Consider the following 6000-nt stretch of genomic DNA (forward strand, 5'->3'; position numbering starts at 1 on the left):
CAACTTGCACCTCTTTGGCACTTCCAATCTGGTAGTGACCTCTTGTTAATTCTTGTTCACAAATACAGCTTGCAAATTAATTATGTTTGACTAATACGCCTGCCATTTAAGTTTAATGGTTAACACTGATTTACCAGACATTGCGGAATATTTCTTTATAGACAGATGGGGGGTGGTTCCAAAATGCATGCAGCACACTAAGATTAAGGGGGCACTAAGAAAAAGGGGTCAACAGACCTCCTTAAAATTTTGTGTCCTATCGTTCAAGATGCAAGATAAGGATTTAACAAAGATAGTTCTACTTTTGATAGGAAGGTAAATAAAAAAAAATGAAGCACATTAGATTCTCTCAGCTAGAGGTTTTTTATTTTTGACATGTCCAACGCATTAGGAAGAACAGCTTTAAAATGAGTACTACATATAATGAATTGAAATCTTTTTTCTATGCTGACTTCACCTTCTATAACTCCATTGGCGATAACGTAGTTACATTCCATCTCTACCAAGGTTATGTCATCTGACTGCAGATGTATTGCCACATACTATAATGTATCACCTTGTATTACAATACAGAATAATGTACTAGCTTATGTACAATTACCCACTCCAAGATGGAAGATCAGACTTGTGGAAACATTTCATTTCTTTGTCTTGGCTTTATTACTAAACAATGGGTGTGTCTACACATGCACTGTTACAGCACAATGACTTAGGTTACTGCGCAGTAACCAAAAATTACTGCACAGTATGGGCACACATCTACACATGTGTGCCCGTACTGTGTAGTAACTATGGTGACTTACGCTGACTGAGGGTAAATTTGCTACCTGTATGATGCGTAGACACACCCAATGTGAACTAAATGTATTCCTTTTAATTTTGATGAATCTTCACAGAGACCTATCTCCCCAAAACAGGATCCAACTTGTACATGGTTTCAAGAAATAAACTCAGTCTTGACAGCATGATGAAGGTAGCAAATTTACACCCAAGTAGTTATTTTTTCGGTAAGGCACGTGTAGACACTTCACTGCACAGTAACCTTGTTTGTGTGGACTGACTTGGGAGTAACTTTACTCCTAAATCAGTGCACACACAGTTTTACTGAGCTGGAATGCCTACACATGTAGACGCCAATCTAAAAACTGCTCGTTGTTCAATAAATTACTGCACAGTAAGTAGTTGCATAGACACACCCAATGTGAACTAAAATATATTCCTTTTAATTTCGATGAATCCCCACAGAGACGTGTCTCCCTGAAGCACTATCTAACTTGTACATTGTTTTAAGTAATAAACTCTGTCTTGACAATAATTGTAAGCATTTAGTGAAAGCAGTTCAGAAGTCAAGACTGTGTACCTCTTTACTACAGTTTAAAAAAATTAGAAGCTGGCTTCTAGAACATTAGAGCAATGGTTGGACCAAGAAAATGCTGTTTAGAGGATGAAAGAAATTAACAGATTTCTGTTTTGGGAACAAGTCTATGGATGGTTTGTACAAGAAAGTTTCAAGAAAAATAAATTGCTTATAAAATATAGATGGGTGAAGCTAAGTAGTTGGATTAAATAAATCAGACTAGTCCAAAAATTGTGAATAGTACATCCAAAAGTGTTTTCAGATAGTGTTATATAAAAATAAAATTGGCTAAATGTTTTAGGTCCCCCAAAATTAACAATAGTTATGGGGCATCTTTGAAAAGGGGGAGGTGGGAGATATGCCTGAATAAATTTAAAATACAATATGTTTAAACTGTGTGGTTTAGGTTGTGGAATTTTTGTGCATATGTGTGTGTGTGTTGTGTGTATCTTTATATATATTTGCTTTATATACATAAAAGATGTATTGTAAAATTGAGTAGGATAACCCAAGTGACTTAAGTAATAAAAATAAAAAAGTATTAATAAAACCCTTTGCAATTAAAACCTCAAGGTTGAAGCACATCTAGACACTGTCAGATTCTATTCTTCCACTCATTTCTAGAAGTGCCTGATCATTGTAATTTAAGGTGATATGTTACTTTTTATTATTGTTTTTATGATTTATACTGTAACAATATAAAAATTGTAGCTTAATATTAAAAGTAATATCCCAATTTTCAGGAAATTCTTTAAGCAGTACTCTTGGATCCACAAGTTTTCATTTAAGCAAAGTCTAACCAAACCCTGTAAAATAACAAGAAAGAAGAACAATTAGAAAAATAATCTTATTAGAAGCACAAAGAGCTGCTAAAGTGAATACAAAAGGAAAATAAATGTAGTATACAGTCTAGGAAGCAGAATGGTATCACTCAGAGAAAGAGAGGGGCCTTATGTGACTTATGTAGCAAAAAATATATATTTTTAAGCACTGACAGCTACGTATAAGAGCCAAAATCAATTTAATATTGCCTACAAACTGAAAATATTCCTAAGCATGACATCTGCTTAGCAGTAGAAGACTTAAGTGCCAAGGTTGGGATTTCAATACTGTTGAAACAGTGAAGCTAATGTAGCCTTGCTTCAGAAAATCAGGAATATGTATGACTGGAAGAACGAGGCTCAGTATTTGGACCCATGATTTGAACAAATTCCAACCCTTCCATAAACTTCCTTGGAATTTCCAAAATGGAGTCACTAGATACTATAGTAAACATCTATAGATTTAAAGGAAAGTGAGGTATTTGCTAATCTGAGAACATATAGCATGTGATGAAAAAGTGACTGCGATTTGTGTGTGGGATGGACTGTGGGGTTTATTGTAATGTTTCTGTTTTAAATGTATTCGTTTTCTTATAATGTTGTGTGCCTCAGTTTACCTATAAAGCTAGTCCATGGGGAAAGGATGGGTTAAAGAGACAGTGAAGACAGAGCTGCTGGCCCATATGACAGAAGATACATCCATCCACAGAGACCTGCATAGCTTTGTTGACACTGCTGTAAAGGTAGGGCTTGAAAATAACATCCAGATGGTATCCAGGGGAGGGAGGGAGAGAGAGAAACATGACAATAGACATAGGGGCGTGGACAAGTACTGTTTTGGCTGAACAAGGCAGTCTTAAGACAGAGATCAATGGACCAGCTTTGGGGGCACTGACAATGGGAAGAGTGGAAGGAAAACAGCTGAGTAACTGTGGCATGTTCAGGGCTGTGTGGACTGGATCATGGATAAAGGAACTGCTTAATCCTTTGGAGGGTCTTTGCCCCAATAAATGCATTTATTTAAGTAGATCTGTCGCTTTTACTGCTTGGGATTTTGGGTTGCACTTGTTCTCCTCAGCAAGAGATACATTTTCTTTCTCAGGAGCTGAATTGAATGCTAGCTCCTTGAATCAGGAACACAGCAAAACAGGGAGGGTGAGGGATTGGAAGGCTAGGGTCTCTGAATAGAAAGCAACCAGGTTCTCCGTCTTTACTTCCCCCACCCCAACTTTTGAAGTCAGGCCCGGGCTGGCTCCAGGAGGCACTCTCAAACACAAAACAAGGCTCCCATTGTCCTGAACAAGTACCCTCTGGGTGAGACTCAGTGCTGGTGCAGCAGAACAGAATGTCAAACCTAAGAAGGGGAAGAGTCTGAAGTATCGGGAAAACATAACACTGGAGCAGAATTTTCTAGTTGAATGGAAAGGACTTCAGGTGCTATAAGACCTGGATCTTTCCCAAAATGTCAACATTGTGGTTGCAGATCCCCCCTCCATGCCACTCCCTTCCCCCCGTGGAACCAACAGTGAACTTCTGTTTGGTCTGGGGTAATGTTTTAACTCAGAACACTGTGCAAGAATCAGGTTCTGAGTTTTAGCTGGGACCTGTGCTTCCATCTGCACCCTGTATGCCATGATCCTTTCTGCCTGATAGTATCAAAAATGTCATAGTAAGAATAGTTGACTTTTTAAAAAGTAAACAACGTTTGGATAAGGAAAAATAATAAGGTTTTAAATGACAAAGCTTACACCAGATAGGGAGCCTGTTAAGTATAAATAAGAAAGGACCTTACTAGAAAGCAATAGACAGACCAACTTCAAGAGTTGCTAAGTAGGCCTCACAAGTTATTCAACATATTTATTAAACAAATAAATCACCTAGAATTGGAGGTCTTAATTCCATATCGCAAAGACAAGAAATAAGTTACTCTAACAGATTTAAATAAGGTTTAAGCCTTTATAGACAGGCTGAAAGCTTCTGATGAGGCCAAAAAAAAAAATTCATAGTTTTCATGTATGAATAGTTTAACAGATGCTTGTCAAACAAGGGTGCATTTTATCATCTGAAGTTTGGTATTGCCCTTGAGTTCATTATGAGAATCAGACCACTGCTGGCTATAACAGTATGCTGAAGGAGTGAGAGTTTGTTGACAGTATAGTTCTGAGAGGCAGAAAGTAATAAATATTCAAGGACTGAGACTTTCCAGAGATAAAAAAAACAAAACAAGCATGTTACCAACATGCCCCCACAAACCAAAAAAGCTAGAAAAAAAGCAAATCTGGTAAGAACCTCCAAAGTGCCTACCTTAAAAAAGTCAATGATTTTATTCATATCCCTTGAGAGATATTTTACAAACAACAGGGCACATCCAGAACAAAATACCACAAGTTGATGAACTAGAAGCTGCATTTGCTCATTTCAAGATTTGATCATTAAAAAAATCAACAACTTATAAGCCATGTACAAGATGCTCATTTTCTACTGTGTGAGCCATTGCTCACCAAGTATAAATCATGAGTATACAAGAGTGCTTCTACGCATGATAATGTCATGATGTATATGTAATGAAAATGTCACTTTGTGTGGCTTAATGGTATCACACATTACATGTGCACCAGTTTGGTGGAGTTTAGATGAGTTTGCATTATTGCAAATGAAACTACATCCTGATGAGCTGACTAGCTCATCCCCTGGCCATGGGAGAGGTGGGCAGGCTCTGCAGAAAAGAAAAGATCGGGCTCCTCACTGCTTCTGCCTTCAGCAGGCACCTGCTGAAAGCAGAAGTGGGGAGGGGCCCAATCCTTTTTTTTTTCTGAAGGAGCCAGCGTACAGCCGAGGGGTGAGCTGCTGATGGGTCAAGTGCCCCCTAACCTGCAGGGGGCTCTGGTCCTTCCCTCCACAGTGGCAACACCCCCCTGGGCCACCTGGGCAGGCTGCTAGCATGCCAGGTACTACCCCAGCTCAGAGGCAGCATCTGGCCCAATTCAACTCTTCCCCAGGGAGTGCTGCCACCATGGAGAGAAGGACAAGGACCTGCTAGCAACTTGCCTTCCGGCCATGGGCAGTCTCCACAGAAAGGAAAAAAAAGGATCAGGCCCCTCACCGTAATGTGGTGGAAAAATAAACCCCCTAAATTGAAATAGTGGGTTTCAATTAAAAACTCACCATTTCAATTTTGGGGGTATATAAGACTAAACCCCCATCATGTGTACAAGCACCCCAAATGTTCAGGATTTCTTTTTCACAGAGCAAAAATAGGTATTCCAGGAGATAAAGAACCTGGTAATAATCAGGATCAAATTGTTCCCAAGAGAGTGAATGTCTGTACACATTCTCTTCTGAGAGGAGACACAGCACAGTCCTCCAGTATTTCAGGGTGCTTTGGTCTCACCTCCTTCCCCCAGGAGACAGTACGCCATTTATGGTAGACTCTATGGCTTCAGCTGAGCAGGTGACAGAACATGCCCCTTCATAATACCCACATTATGCTGCAGGGAGACACGAGCTGACCATGGGCAGTCTGAGTCAACCAGTCAGGGCTACCCTACCTATGCATTGCTGCCATCTGTCTCCAGACAAAGTGAGAAGGCCAGAAGAGCATGCTGAGTTATGGCCACAGGGCCCCTGCTGTCTGTACAGCACCAGCACTGCAAGCTCAGGGACTCAGTACAGGACTCCCTCGCCAACTGCTGGAATTAGGTTTCTGAAAGTTCCCATGGTTAGCAACACAGTGGTTTGCAGGACAAAAGGCTTATGGGAAAAATGGCAGGTGGTGGGCTGATGTGTGGCCATGGAAAACCGTGGTTACTCAAAACTGTATAC

This window comes from Crocodylus siamensis, chromosome 1 (assembly GCF_052110815.1).
Source record: "Crocodylus siamensis isolate JL-2025a chromosome 1, ASM5211081v1, whole genome shotgun sequence".
NCBI lineage: Eukaryota > Metazoa > Chordata > Crocodylia > Crocodylidae > Crocodylus > Crocodylus siamensis.